The sequence below is a fragment of the Balaenoptera musculus genome, chromosome 4 (assembly GCF_009873245.2).
Source record: "Balaenoptera musculus isolate JJ_BM4_2016_0621 chromosome 4, mBalMus1.pri.v3, whole genome shotgun sequence".
Lineage (NCBI taxonomy): Eukaryota > Metazoa > Chordata > Mammalia > Artiodactyla > Balaenopteridae > Balaenoptera > Balaenoptera musculus.
Window position 1 is genome coordinate 87,387,377 of NC_045788.1, and position 16,748 is coordinate 87,404,124.

Genomic DNA, 16,748 nt, shown 5'->3' on the forward strand with positions numbered 1-16,748 from the left:
AATCTTATGGTACAACTACCATCCCTAACGTCACTGTGTTGAGAAGTCCTCGCCTCTTACGTTTATTGTCTCTCATCATTCTAGCAGCCTATTTTAACTTGGAGGGAGAATTGCTTTTTGCATTCTGTTCAATAGCTAATATGTCCATTCAGTCAAGCAACACTCTCTCTCCTTCCCCAATTATATCCATGTGTTTAATGTGTTTGTGGTAAACTATTGCATTTTTTCTTTATAGGGAGGCAGAATATAAATAACAAATATTCTAATGAATACCTGACATCATATGGGCATGCTTGTCTACTGATACCTAACACAGATCTATTAAATACATGCAGATCTGCCTGGCTCCTAGAAACTTATAATCTTTTTAGCACAAACCTCCAGTGTTCAAATTGATCTCTTATCTTTGCTCTTCCTTTTCCCCTTGCCTTCTTTCTGCACTCTTTCTCTTTCCTTTCCTTTCCCTTCCCTTTTACTACTGTCTGACACTAAACAATGTTTACATCAATGGATTAGATTCATATTTCCTGTGATATTAAGCCTTTAGCAGAGTATTCAGTTTTGGTTTCCTTCAGTCACTGCCCGATTTTGTCCTTACAGAGAAACCGTAGAGCTTGTTGCCCTACATGATGATGTCAACTTTTGCTTGAAAATTTATAGTCAGAGCTAATTAATACTGCTGATGGCTGGAGACATTTTTCCTCTCGTGGCAATTATGTTGAACTTGGTCAATGTGATGGCTGGTTGGATGTAGCCAGGAGGCTGTTAAAAAAAAATAACAAAAAACTTGACGCATTAAAACATTTTCAACCATAAATTTAATTAAAAAAAAGATGCCTTAACTTCTCATTAAACTTTGATGTGCTATTCCATCAGGCTTGGGGATTTGTTCATTAGAAATCTCTGCTGAAACAGCTTCTGAAGTGTGTTTGATTCAACTGAGGATTACTATGTAAAAGGGGCATTTGGTTTACAATATTTTTAGGAGAGTTAACCTCCTAAAAGACCACTTTTTCTTTCCTGACTGAAATGTGCCAGAAAAACATTTAACTGTCTGTGAGTTGCTGGGACCCTCCCAAGCCTGCCCGGGTGAGTCCCATCTGCTATGGGACATAAAACTCTGCCAGACTCCAAGAGAACCAGAAAGGGAGTTGATAAAGGAAGCAGGAAACCTAAACTCTGAAGGTTAGCGTCATCCTTAGATGAAGTCCACATCAAGTATTTTAAATACCACCAGAAGACTCTCCAGATTGACTCTTGTAAACTTTGCTAAAGTGGTCTAGGAATCTGCCCAATTTATTACTACTTCATAAAAACAAAGTCGACCATGCAGAGGTCAAGTGTGCATTGAACTCTCTCAGTTAATAATTGTTCAAGACCAGAGTCACAGTTTGCTCACCCAGCTTCTTGCAGTCCAAAGTTCCACTCAGTTCCCTGTGATACTTGGAGGAAACCTCAGAGTTTTGCCCCTTCCTTTCTCTTAGATGCTTTCACAGTTGGGAACATTACTGTTTTCAGCTGAAAGAGCAACAAAGTGTGAAGTGGCTTTAAGGTTAATGTGCCAGTTTTGTCAGCTATCTGTTCTCACTGTCAGCTCTGGCTCAGTACACCCTCTACTCCACTTTCCCACAGCTGTTATTGCCACAGAGATGGAAAAGACCTGGAAAGACTACTTGGCTCAGGTTTCTGCCTTCAGCAAAGTATGGTCCCACTTTGCAGGGTCCCCCAAGAGCACACTCTGGAGGAGCAGTCTCTGAAGGGTGATTTCCAGTAGCAGCACAGTTGGCTGAATTACAATGCAAAGGAAATCATATTTATCTTTGGGGGTTTTTCACTTCTCTCTTGAGACCCTTTCCCATCTTCTCATCTTCCTTTCCCCCATCCCTTGGTGGTGGCGTTCTCTAAATGATCGGAGCAGACCATTGGCTGTCTATTCAGGCTCTCCATCAATTTCCTTTCCTTGGGCTCTAATTTTTAAATGTTACTGTGTATCAGAATCATTGTGATTGTTAAAGGAGTGATTGTTAAAGGAATTCAGGATGAGAGTTACCTTTGGGGAAGAGTTGAGGGGAGTAGAATGCAGAAAAAAAATTTCAGTTCAAAATGGGAAAAAAAACCATGCACAGACACTTTGCTGAAAAGGATATATAGTAGGTGGAATGGTACAGTCTCTCTAGAAAATAGTTTGGCAGTTTCTTTCAAAACTAAAAGTGGACTTATCGTTAGACCTAGCAGTTGTATTCGTTGACATTTATCCAAGAGAAATGAAGACTTATTTTCACCCAGAAACTTGTACACAAATGTTCCTAGCCACTAATTCATAATAACCCAAACTGAAAAGTACCCAAATGTCCTTTAACGGGTCAGTGGTTAAAGAAACTAGTATATCCATATCATGGGATATGATTCAGTAATAAAAAGGAACAAATTATTCATACACAAAATAACTTGGATAGACCTCAAGAAAATTCTGCTGAGTGAAAAAGCTGATTTTAAAAGGATAAATACTTTATGACTCCATCGATGTATTATTTGTGAAGTAGCACAATTACAGAGATGGTGAACATACTTGTGGTTTACAGTGGTTGGGAACTGGGGGAAAAAGGGATGGGTAGGTCTATACCCATAGTAACCTGAGGTAACCTGAGGGAGTCTTGTAATGCTGCAGTTGATTTTCTTGATTATGGTGGTGGTTGTGTAAGGCCACATATATGATAAAATTATATAGAGCTATATACACATATAAACACATACACACACATACACAGTGCATGTGCAACTGGTGAAAATAAGCTCTGTAGACTATTTATTGGTTTTGATATTGAAATATAATTGTGTAGGATATTAATATTGGGGTAGGCTGGAGAGGGATGCATGAGATTTCCCTGCACATTTCTGTGCAACCTCTCATGAATCTAGAAGCTTTTATAAAAATTAAAAAAAAAAAAAAAGAATTTTAGACTCATTCCAGATGCAAGAGGAGGGTTTTTACAAGGGTGAGAGTGTCAGGAGTTGGAATTCATGGGGGGGCCACCTTTGAGCACTAATTAACAGACATCCACAGAAAGTCATCTCAGATCGTCCAATGCCCATTTAACTTGCAGACTTGTGAGTTAAATAAATGTATGCCCTCTATGCTGCTGAGATTTAGTCGTTGTTTGCTAAAAGCATTAATATGACCATAACACAGGTAAGATCTATTTTTATTATAAAATGTATTCCTATCGTGCCCAATTAAATGCCCAAGGAAGACAAAGGTGATAACTTACATTTATCTGCATTTGCCATGATTTTTGATAGTATGCTTGGAATATGGTGATACTCAAGAAATATTGATTGCTTTCTGAATATTGATAGTTACCCAGTTCAAGCTCATTTTGATAAAAATATTCCTGAGTCCTTTATCTCATATGATATCAGTAATGTTGAAAATTTCTAATTGTGAGAAAGTAATGGATCTTACTCTTGAAGCTTGGGAAGACCCCATGTTCAAGATATATTAATAAATATGATAAATTTGTTCCAAAATTAATGCCATCATTTTTTTCTGGTGAATTCGTATGCTTTGTGAACATTCTTCAAAAAATGTGGCTATATAAACCATCATCTTTCCGTTTCTCTCTTGGCTGTCATGACAGAGACAAGTTTAATGTTCAGTAATATCAGGTTTCACATTTTTTTTGTCCCAAAACTTTTCTTCCCACTTATGCTATATATTTTTAATCAATCAACAATTTAATTGGTAAATTAATAATTTAAAGTTTTCATGAGTCAATTACATGAATGTTAGAACATGCGACACTTTGTTTCCTGTTACAGTTTTCTGCAAAGTTACTAGTTTTAAGTAAATTTAATTGACGGGTAGCATACATACAGAAAAGTGCACGAATCATAAGTATACATCTTAATATACACAAAAAGAGCGTATCAATTAAACCACTACTTTCATTAGGAAATACAACATTGCTATCATAGCAGAAATTCCTCTTGGTCCCCTACCCAGTCACTACTCACCACTCTCCAAAGGAAATCTCTCAGAAGTTTTCACTAATTCTAATCCCACAATTAGGTTTGCATGTTTTTGAACTTGGTATAAATAGAATCATACAGTATGTACTCATTTTTGACTGTCTTATTTTGATCAATGTTGTGTGTGTTTGGTTCATCGTGTGGTTGTGCATAGCAACAGTTCATTTATTTTTATTATTGTGTAGTATTCCTTATGCAGATATGACACCATTTGTTCATCTATTCTACTTTTGGTGGAAATTTATAATGTTGCACAGTTTGGTATTACTATGAATAGCACTGATAGGAACATTCAGGTGCATGCTTTTGGTAAACATATTTATGAGTTGCTGTGGAGTGCAATGATAAGATCAAAGAGGATGTCTAGCTTCAGCATTCATAGGTATCACCAGTTTCCCCAATTTACACTCTCAGCATCAGTGTGTGTGTTCGGCTCAGTCCATATCACTCTGGCTGACCCTTAGTATTATTAATCTATTTAATTTTAGTCATTCTGGTTGGTGTGAAGTGATATCCTACTGGGTTTTAATTTGTATTTCCCTAATGAGGCTGAGAAATTTTTCATATGCATGATGGCCATTTGGATATTTACTTTGGTGGAATGCCTATATGAACACTGTTGGTCCTCTGTCCAGAAACCCCTGGATCCTGCATTTCTTCCCCAGCTTCTGGGTATATTTCCTTCTAATGGTTGTACTTGAGACTAACTCTCTTCAGAGAGCTATCCTTGGGCTCCTGGAGTTTGCTTATTCAGTTAGCTTATTTAGATTTTTCTTTAACGTTTTTGGCAGATTTTAGAATCGAGGTTATGCTTGCCTGTTAAAGAGCTAGGAATTGTTTCTACTTTTGCAAACTCCAGAAGAGTTTGTGTAAGCTTGTAGTTTCTAGCTTATGAGAAGTCATACTGAAAAAGTGCTCGCTTTTCACCTTGAGTTATAGTTTTTTCCTATTTCCACATACCACCAATGATCATAATTCTTAAATTGGGGGTCTCTGAATCCCTAAGGGGATCTCTAGGAGTTATGCAAAGCCACAGCGTGAACACATCACATGCTCTAGGACATCCATTTACATAAAAACATAAATTTATTTGTATAATAAAACAAATATGAATATATTATGGAATGCATCCTGTAATAAGAATAGGAAACAAATAGGAAGCAATAGGAAGCAAAATTCATGTGAATTTTTAAGATAAAACTTGACATCACTTCTTTAGTCCTAGTCCTCTCTGGATTATGCTTACTCTCTTCTACATTAAGGGCACTTTAGGGTAAGAATTTGGAGAAGCAATGAAATAATGTCTTCCATAATGACAGGATGACATCATGGCAGAGTAGAAAGAATGTATCTTTTGTAATCAAGAGATGTGGATTCAAATCTGAGGTCAGTCTCTTTCTAGCTATATTATATATATATATATATATATATAGCTTGAGTTAGTTAGTTAATTTATTTATATTTCAACAACTATAAAATTGGATACAGTAAAGGATGATTATATTGCAATACATGTACAGTGACTAGATATAAAAGTTACTTCCTTTTAGTTTTACTAAAGTTTGCAGCAAATAGTGAACGTCGAGGTCTGGAGCCTGTGTCAAGGATGAAAATGGGAAATGGAGAAGGGGAGACCGGGAGAAATAGAATCCAGAACCTCTGGTTGGGTTGGAAGTCACTAGGGTAGAGGTAGGGAGCTGGGTAAAAGTGAGTCATGAGTTGTGGATTCAAGGTTTCTTTTAGTTGCTGAGCACCCTCTATACCTATATCGAGCCAGTTCTCAACTTTTAGTATAGATGAATGTTCCCGGCCACATTAATTTGTCTTTTCTTTGAACCTCAGCAGAACCTAGCTGTGCTAAATAAGTACTTGCTCACAGAATTATCTGTTTTCAAATATAATCTTGTTCCCCCAGGGAGACCGTAGGTTTCCCCAGGAAAAGTACCTATCCTCAGCATCTAGCACAGTATAGTCACATACCTAGTAGAGATTCAAATTGTCTTATTGAACATGGAATATTTGAAAAGTACTAAACACATTGAAACTTGTTATAAAGACTTGATTCTTCTCCTGTGAGTGAACACTTCCTTCATTGGTCAATAGTTTATTCAAAGAAATGCGTGGCATTTCTAATAAGATCTATCTGGGATATATGTATATATATATTTAAAAATATTTTTTATATATTATATATGTAATATATTTTATATATAAGAATATATATAAAAAACATATATATATACATATATATATGTTTTTTCTCTGTTGGTGTTAAGGAACTATGTCTCTCAAGTCACTTGTCTGCATGTTTCCCTTTCTCTCTTATGAAAAATACAGATACCATTGGAACCATTGCGGGGAGCTTTCATTTGTTGCAAATACATGAGATCTTATCACCAAATATAGGCTAGAAAAAAGTCATTTGGTAGCTGTTATACTAGTAGAAAGTTTTTTATGAAATTATTCTCAGAAAGTTTCTGCTTTGTTCATTATGAACAAACCATTTAGCCTGGTCTCTCATCATTAGCAGAAAGTAATTGTTGGGAAATGTTCTCCCTGCATTTCACATAAGCAGGACTGGCCAATGGTAGACTTGCTGCCTATGACAAAATATTTTCTTCTGTCTCCCATAGTTTCTGAAATTCTGATAGTCCTTTGGGATAATGATGTGTGTTTTTAAAAGCTCTCTGTTCTACTTCAGTTAAGTTATCTGAATGAGGAACACATCACTATATTAACATCTTGTTTATTAATTTATCAACTTGAATAGATTTGGGAAACTGGGTGTTCAGTTTGTTTAGAGATCAAGACAGTGGTTCCTTAAGTTTTATATGGAATTTAAGAGTTAAGAAAGGCTTCCTATGAAGGCCCAAATCAAGGGCCCTTGGATCTGGATATTTGGGGACATAAAGAAGGTAGATAAAGACAGAAAGGAAAATACACCTAAAAGGAACATAAACTTAAACGCTTAAGGTTTTCTCTCCTTGACCATTTTCCCCAAGTTTAAAAAACCTTTAGTTTAGTAACTACATTTATCTAAGACCTTTAAAATCTAGCCATGGAGGAAGGAAGTCTGTAATTGCTGTAGCAGAAATCACCAATTAGAAAGTCTATAAGTGCTGATAGGTAGCATAAAAGTGTGGATTGGACTTGGTGAGACCAGTGGTGAAGTGGAGACAGTACACCCAATAAAATATTTTTCTATGAACCTAATTCAGCTGGTGAACCAATCAGTTCCCACTGCCTGCTTTTTTTTTAAAAATTGAAGTATAGTTGATTTACAATGTTGTGTTAATTACTGCTATACAGCAAAGTGATTCAGTTATACATATATATATACAGTCTTTTTTTAATATTCTTTTCCATTATGGTTTATCATAGGATATTGAATATAGTTCCCTGTGCTATACAATAGGACCTTGTTGTTTATCCATTCTGTATATACAAGCTTACATCTGCTGACTCTAACCTCCCACTCCATTCCTCCCCTAACCCCCGCCCCCTTGACAACCACCAGTCTGTTGTCTACATCCGTGATTCTGTTTCCATTTCATAGATAGGTTCATTTGTCATATTTCAGATTCCACATATAAGTGATATCATATGGTATTTGTCTTTCTCTTTCTGACTTACTTCACTAAGTATGATAATCTCTAGTTGCATTCATGTTGCTGCAAATGCATTATTTCATTCATTTTTATGGCTTAGTAGTATTCCATTGTACATGTGTACCACATCTTTTTTATCCATTCATCTGTTGATGGACATTAAGGTTGTTTCTATGCTTTGGCTATTGTGACTAGTGCTGCTATGAACATAGGCATGCATATATCTTTTTGAATTACAGTTTTGTCCAGATATATGCCCTGGAGTAGGATTGCTGGATCATATGGTAATTCTATTTTTAGTCTTCTGAGGAACCTCCATACTGTTCTCTACAGTGGCTGTAGCAACTTACATTCCTACTTACACTACATGCCTGCTTTTAATGATTATTACTTTATTTTGGAAGAATACAGTTATAATAGCAATAGATTTTTTTTTTTCTGAGCTGAAGGGAAAACTTCACAGGGCATCCTACTATGTAAAAGTCAATATTCACAATATTGGAGGCTAGAGTAGGAAGCTGTAAATGACTCCTTTTGTTGATTTATTGACTAAGCCAACTTAAGGTAATTTATTGAGTCTTCTATATAGTCAGACATCTCAGAGATGATTTTGATTACACAAGATAAGAGTGTAAGATGCTATAGTAAAAAAGAGAAAACATTAAAGACTGGTGTTTTGGGAAGTATTTGGAAGTATTAGGTGTACCTGGACTTTTTAAGACGGCGACTTGGCACCATCCGATAGTTCACGTTCCATGAGGCTGCTTTAGAATCAGGTCTGGAAATACATTTGCTTTGCATTCTTGGAGGCATATCCAACCTTGTCAGTTTCTTTTTCTTTCTTTCCTTCAAGAAATCTACAGCAGATACCTGGACATCTGAGAGCTGTAAATGTTTAGTGCATAATCCAAAACCTAGCACATATTTTCAAAGGGAAGCGCTTTTACTACAAGTACTTGTCTCAGGTATTCTTGATGTACTTCCCCAGCTATTCCCCCAACCCCTAATCCATTGTCAGTTTCCCAGAATAGAGAGGTAATTGCATGACATCTCTTTTAATTCCACTGCATTCTCCATTTTCCTCCTTTTCATCCTTTGATGTTTCAAATTCTTTTGTATAATATGGAAACCTTCACCACACAATATTTTATTGACATGGTAACATCATACTTTAGTAAATAAAGCCACAAGTGTGAGCTGTGTTGTTGAATTAACCATCAGTTTAAGAGCATCAGTGGAAAATGCCCTGGATTAAATTCTTGACATTGTATTTTAATTTTCTTATACATGAATTTCCCTATATACAAATTTCACTTTTGTTTTCAACCATTAGTAAATCCCGAGAAATGTTTCTTCAAAACCGAAGGCATCTGATTTTTTTTGAGGTGTGCCTTCCAAGTTGGAAAAACTGATTTTTTTGTGTGGTGCTATTGAATATGGAAAGCTGTAGTACCATTTGGTGCAGTGATTTTTCCATGACATCTCATGGCTCTGCCAAATGCGAACGTTGTGGTAGTATTCAATATCTTCAGATTGTAAGTTAACTTAATACAGAGACTTACAATACTGGCACTTCAAAAACCCAGATGGGCTGCAGAGTCTCAAAAAGTTTAACATTTTCTGACCTTCTGTGGTTGAAAAGAATTGGACTGGAAGCCGGAATATGTGGGTTCTAGTCTTGGCTCTGTTACTAACCAGCTGTGTAATTTTGGACAAGTTAATTTTCTTCTATGATCCAGGCTTTTCTCCATTATAAAATGAAGAAGTTAGGCTAAAACGACTTCACACTTCTCTTCCAATCTAAGCCTATGTTATACAAGTGATCTCTGGGTTCAAATCCTAGATTTATTACTTGCCCCAAGCCTGCTAGGGTAAATTTGTTTCTCCATTCCTCAGTTTTATTACTGGTAAATGGGTATGATAATAGTAACTTGTGAGGAATAAATGAGCCATATGCAGAGACTAGCACATAGTTAGTGTTCAATAAAGGGTGGCTATTATTATTGTGAGTCTGGGCCTAGCAAATCGAACACTGAATTTGAGTCAAATCACTTATATTTGAGGCCTACATTCTCCATTGACCAGGTGACCTTATAAGAAGTGACTTAAGTTTGAGAGAAATAACTTCACTGTTTCCAACCTCCCCCACTTAAAATTAAGAAAAATTGATATCAACAACAAAAAAATCTGAGCCTTTAGGAGTTCATGTGCTATACAAACAAAGAAATCATGATATCATCCCTATCTTTATGTTCTTTTTTTATAATTTTTTTATTGGAGTAGAGTTGATTTACAATGTTGTGTTAGTTTCAGGTGTACAGCACAGTGACTCGATTATACATATACATATATCCACACTTTTTTAGATTCTTTTCTCATATAGGTCATTACAGAGTACTGGCTAGAGTTCCCTGTGCTATACAGCAGGTTCTTATTAGTTATCTATTTTATATATATAGTAGTGTGTATGTGTCAAACCCAATCTCCCAATTTATACCCCTCCTTACCCCCTGGTAACCATAAGTTTATTTTCTACATCTGTGACTCTATTTCTGTTTCGTAGAGAAATTCATTTGTACCAATTTTTTTAGATTCCATGTATAAGTGATATCATATGGTATTTGTCAGACTTATTTCATTCACTATGACAATCTCTAGGTCCATCCATGTTGCTGCAAATGGCATTATTTCATTCTTTTTTTCTGGCTGTGTAATATTCCATTGTATATAAGTACCATAGCTTTATGTTCTTAAACACATTTCTTCCTTAGGGTTCCTGCACAGCAGAGTCACATTTCATTGCAGAGAGGCTGTGTGGGAGTGATTAGAAGCACAAATTGATCTGTAGATCTTGAAAGTTTTTTTACTAAATGTAGTGGCACTTATAACTTCAGACTGAAGTTAACTCTGTTTCTATCAAAAACAGAAATCTAAGTTTTTTTTCTTCTCTTCATTCTTGTGTTGATCTCTATCACATAACCATGCACTTTAGGTAAATTTTATGACATGTCCTTGGGCTCTCAGGAAAGTCCTAGGCCCCCCCTCAGTTTCTACTTCAATGGTAGATGTCTATCTGGATTTCTGTTGAATGTACAGAGGAAATAGGCAAGGATAGCTTTGAAAAAAAATTTAGTTACATGGCTATTTAAATACAAATAATACAGAACTTTTTATAATGGAAAAGTAAAAACCCCCTCCCTACTCTATCCTTTCCATTCCCAACTCCACTCCTCAGAAACAACTACTTATTCCCATTTCTCTACTTAGTTCATCTGGTGATGCCTCTATAATCCTATTAACCATGCTACTATAACTACTGCTCAAAATATTGACTTTAGAAATTATTTAAAATTTCCTCCTACTATAGAGATGCAAAATTTCTCATTCACCCATCTCTGTCTCCAACTTATTGCTAATATATATTTTTTGCTACTCTCCATTTTTTCACTTCAACTTCTATTCATATAATTTAAATATTTATTTCTTATTCCATAAATCATATAGAATACTTTCTTCTCCACCTTGGAAGAAGAGGATGTATTTCTTCTGTCTATTCTTATCACTTATAATGAACTGTGCACAGTCAAGTTTGATGACTTCTGTGATTTGTCCGTCGATTGGTCTTAAAAGTTTAAAAAAATGTGCTTATATCATTATGGGAAGTACGTTTGTTCACTATATACCCAAGTAATTTACAATGATAACATATCCTTTTCTGCAGTTCCAGGGTCACAATCTCTGTGACTCACAAAATATTCTAGCCTTGGTATAAATTTCAAGTTTATTTTTTTGATATATATTTCACCAATCATTCAAACTCGTGCTGCTGTGTTATAGTTTGCCTTTCATTTGGACCATGCCTTTCTTGCACAGTTATATTTCTTTTCCTGGAGTTCTGATTGCATTATTTTTTTTTTCCAGTTTTTGCAGTTGTAGGATTTTTCAAAGTATCTTAGATGACTATTAAAATTCTGATATCCTCTTGGGCAGAGGTACGGTGGCTATCTCTCAAATCATATGTCTATATGACAATATGAAAAAAATTGGTGTTTTATTGCTCTGGTAACTGAATGCTGAAGAAGGCCAGGGGGCCAGGTTCAAAAACAATATACAAGAGCAGTGCTTGAGTTCTGGACTCCTCTTGAATCTTGTTGCCAAGACGACTGAATACTGCCTTACTTGCCGTGGGTACCATCACCACTCTGCCTATCAAAAATGGCTTTATAACTTTGAGCCACTTATTTCTGAGAGGTTGATGGTGAAAATAAATTCCAGGAGACACCATTGTGAAATCTTTGGTTCTACAGCGATTATAATAATAACAAGATGCTTAGCGGGCTTATTGTTGGTTCATGATGTAGCTGAAGCAATATTTTTGTCTTTTGGGAATTTTGAACTCTAATTACTCTGGACACAACCATGGGGAACATATTTACCTCTGATCTCTGAGGTCTTTGTTCATCGTGAATCTTTCCAGATTGCCGAATCGAATGATCTCTGAGAAGAATGTGGTGATGAATTAGATGAAGATCACAGCTGGCTGATGCGTAATTGCCACTTGAATTTGAGGGATATTTAAACATATTAAAGCTGCCAGATGGTATGTGGTTCAGACTGATATGCTGTGGGATCACTGCAGACAGAGACACTGGTTGTTTCCTGCTTAACAGTGGTAGTGGGTGGGTGGTGATGTGGATGTGCTTGAATATATTTTAAAACTTTTCATGATTTAAAAGCTGAGGCAGAATCTGATTCTACTGACTATAGATGAAAAGACTTTATAGTTTCTTTTGCTCAAATATGCTCAGAGATGTTCACTGGAGTTGGAACACGGGAGTTCAGACACTTCTGTGCTTTTTCTGAGGAGAGTCCTTGTCTGACAAGGTCTTCTTCTTCACCAAATGCCAGGCTTTGGTGAAGAAGAAACATATGCAGGAGAGAGAGTGAGAGAAAGGCTTAGCACACCTAACAGTTAAATAGATTGAACTACAATGCTGACATTAGCCAAATCATGCTAATATCCAATGCCTGAACATAACCCCCTTAGCCAGAAATTTTTTAAAATAGAAGATCTAAATGGTTTTAATGTAATTTTATCAAGCCAGGAAGGAAAACCATTAACTACTCAAGTCCCTAGTATTAAAATGACTCTCAGTCTATGCAGGCTACTGTGGATCAGTAGGAAGGAATGTCAAAATGGGTTCTGACTTCACCTAGGATGGGATAGAAAGTTTTAAAAGTTGACTTTGGTACCATCAAGGACTTGCTATTGTCAGTTCTACTGTTCATCTACAAATGGCTCAATTCCATGTAAAAATGTGTTCTATTTTTAAAAGTCAAATGGAATGAAGTTAGGCAATTGAATGCCCTAGAGTCCTTTTGCATAGAAGCAATAGAACAGACTAGAATTTTCTTCCAAAGGTGAAGTAAATTAATAATGTTTTCTGGGCAATGGGTAAGATTATTCATTCTGATTTAGCCTAAAGGACTCAGAACTTTTTTGGATATCTGAGGGACTTCCTTATGGAAAAGGGACTTGATTTATTATGTGTAGCTTCAGGGAGCAAAAGTCACACCAATGGGTAGCTGTTAGAAATCTCGGAGGCAAATTAATGTCCCATTTTTAGCAAATGTACAAGATCAAGGAAAGTCTTTTATGTAATAATTTAGTTCCTGGTATTACCTTATTTTTCCTTTTATTTTCTCTAATTTCCTCATTTGTTTAAATTTATTTTGTCCTATTTAATTGTGAACATTTTTCTAATAATGATACAGAGCATTAAATAAACAAATACATAAATAACCAATGAATGAAACCTGCAGTATAGCAGGTTTTCACTCAGTATGAGAAGAAAAACCAAAAAGAAACTTCATAGTAGTGATGTAGACATTGCTGGTTGTCACACAATATACCCATGACTACAATGATACAGGGTTATGCCCTTTGAGGGGTTTCAAAGATTTAGCAATCTCTTTCATGCAGATATCTTATCCCATGGATTCTTGTATAATGAAAAGAAAGAAAAATCTTTTGGACTGTAAAAATAAGAGTGAAAAGAAAAGATATACCATCGAGATCCCTTCTTGGACATATCATTGCTAATCTGTGTTGCTTCTGCAAAAGACTGACTTTTTCATTTGCTTCTGAACTGCCTAGATAACAATCACAAATGATTATGCTTAGAATTTGGAAGACAGCTGTTTTATAGGGAACGTGTTTTACATCAGCTCGTTTATGTTGCAGCCCCAAATTTGAGACAGAAAAAGTTGGAAGACTTGACCACAGCACAGCCAATCAGTAGCCAAGACAGAAAATAGATTTCAGCTTTCTGTCATTCAGGGTAATTTGCCATTCACCAGAATATGCTCATGATGACACATACTAAGGTATGATCAAGTTGTAGCTGGACGCGTACCTAAAAGGATCATTTTGATGGGCATTTTATAAAACAATAAAGCCAAATTCAAGCACACTACACAATTGCTGCTAATGAAAGATATGCAATCTCATTTCAAACTGGTATTCAGTGGACCACGCACACAGTCCACAAATGGCCACAAAAAGAGATTTGGTTTAAAAATAAATCCAATCTGAGCCCTACCTTAGATTTAATCTCAATAACAATCCCAACATAATGACATTTTCTGATATTCCTTTTGCAGATATAGAACTATTTGTCATCCCATCAGATTTTCCTGTTTCTCCATTAATTTTGAAGAATATAGAGAACAAATGTATGGACACCAAGGGGGAAAGTGGCGAGGGGGTGGTGGTGGTGTGATAAATTGGGAGATTGGGATTGACATGTATACACTAATATGTATAAAATGGATAACTAATGAGACCTGCTGTATAAAAAAATAAATAAAATAAAATTCAAAAATTCAAAAAAAAAAAGAATATATGAAGCCCATGCCCCAATCTATTGAGAGAGAATGCAGAGAAATGCAGCTGCTGTTATCTGAAGGAGGGATGCAGTGCACAGGGCAGATAGTAACCAGGTGAGGTTACTTGCATCCATGTAGTTTGGAGAGGAGTCAGAAGTATGCTGTAGGAGAATCTGGGCCAAGATGCAAAGGATCAAGCAATGGAAAAGAAAGAAAAAGAAGAATGGAAAATAGGAAGAAGTCTGAGAAAGTTTAAACAATTGGATATAAAGAAAAAAATTACAAGATTTAAAAAATTTCATGACTTTCCCCAAACAGATTTACAAGAATGTAATTACAGTTCAAAATGCATATACATTATAATTTTGTAATTATAATTGTAATCTTTGTAATTGTAATCTTTCATAATTTTGTCTTTTGCAATTATACATTTTGAAGTCAGAAAATAGAAAGTGCTTAAGAATAATGTGAGACAAACTCTTAAAGCATCAGCTTTCATCTAAATTCCAAGTGCTGTGAGGAACAACCATCCAACATGAATCGTGTCTGATCAGTTTTCGTTTTTAGGTTTTTGTTTTTTTAGTTTTTTTAGTTTTTAAAAAAGACAGTTTTCTTAGAGCTGTTTTAGGTTTACAGTAAAACTGAAAGGAAGGTACAGAAATTTCCCATATGCCCCCTACCTGCGCACATACATAGCCTCCCCCATTATCAGCATCACTCACCAGAATGGTATGTTTTTATCAACAATGAACCTACATTGATACATCATAATCACTCAAAGTCCATTGTTTACCTTAGAGTTCACTCTTGGTGTTGTGGACTCTGGGTTTGGACAAATGGACAATGTCATACATCCATTATTATAATATCATACAGAGTATTTTCACTGCCTTAAAAATCCTTTGCCTATTCTTCTCTCCTTCTGCCCCTACCCCTGGCAACCACTGATCTCTTTACTGTCTTCATAGTTTTGCCTTTTCCAGAATGTCATATAGTTGGAATAATATAGTATGTAGCCTTTTCAGATTGGCTTCTTTCATTTAATAATATTCACTTATGTTTCCTCCATGTCTTTTCATGACTTGCTAGCTCATTTCTGACTAATATTCCACTGTCTGTAGGTACTACAGTTTATTTATCCGTTCACCTGCTAAAGGACATCTTGGTTGCTTCCAACCTTTGGCAATTATACATAAAGCTGCTATAAACATGGGTGTGCAGGTTTTTTGCATGAACATAAGTTTTCAACTCCTTTGGGTAAATACCAAGTAGCACCATTGCTGGATCATATGTTAAGAGTATTTTTAGTTGTATAAGAAACTAGTAAATTGTTTTCCAAAGTGGTTGTATCATTTTATGCTCCTACCAGCAATGAATAAAGGTTCTTGTTGCTCTACATCCTCAACAGCATTTGGTGTTGTCAGTGTTCTGGATTTTGGCCATTCTAATAGGTGTGCGGCGGGATCCCATTCTTATTTTAATTTACATTTCCCTGATGACATATGATGTGGAGCATCTTTTTAATTACTTTTTCTCATCTCTATATCTTCTTTGGTGAGGTGTCTGTTAAGTCTTTTGCACATTTTTAATTGTTTTGTTATTTTTTTGAGTGTTAAAAACTTTGAATAACAGTCTTTCATAATTTTGTCTTTTGCAAATATATTCTTTCAGTCTGTGACTTGTCTTCTCATTCTCTTCACATTGTCTTTCTGTGCAGAAGTTTTTAATTTTAGTGAATTATTTCTTTCATGAATTATCTTTGATGTTGTATCAAAAAGTCATCACCATACCCAAGGTATTCTAGGTTTTCACCTATGTTATCTTCTAGGAGTTTTATAGTTTTCCATTTAAAATTTAGGTCTGTGATCCATTTTGAGTTAATTTTTTTGTAAAGGATGTATGGTCTCTGTCTATATTCATTTTTTTGTCCAGTTTTTCCAGTACCATTTGTAAGAGACTACCTTGGCCCCATTGTAGTGCCTTTGTTCCTTTTTTCAAAGATCAGTTGGCTGTATTTATGTGAGTCTATTTCTGGGCTCACCATTCTTTTCCACTGATCAATGTGTTTATTCTTTTGCCAATACCATACTGCCTTTTTTTTTTTACCATACTGTCTTGATTACCATAGCTTTATAGTAAGCCTTAAAGTCAAGTAGTATCAGTTCTCCGATTTTGTTCTTATTCTTTAATGTTGTGTTGGCTACTCTGGGTCTTTTGCCATTG

General features: G+C 35.6%; 1 pseudogene; it reads right to left on the reverse strand.

Moving 5' to 3' along the window:
• Window positions 1-666: 666 nt before the first annotated feature.
• LOC118894019 overlaps window positions 667-16,748 on the reverse strand; it is a 54,483-nt pseudogene continuing 38,401 nt past the window's right edge.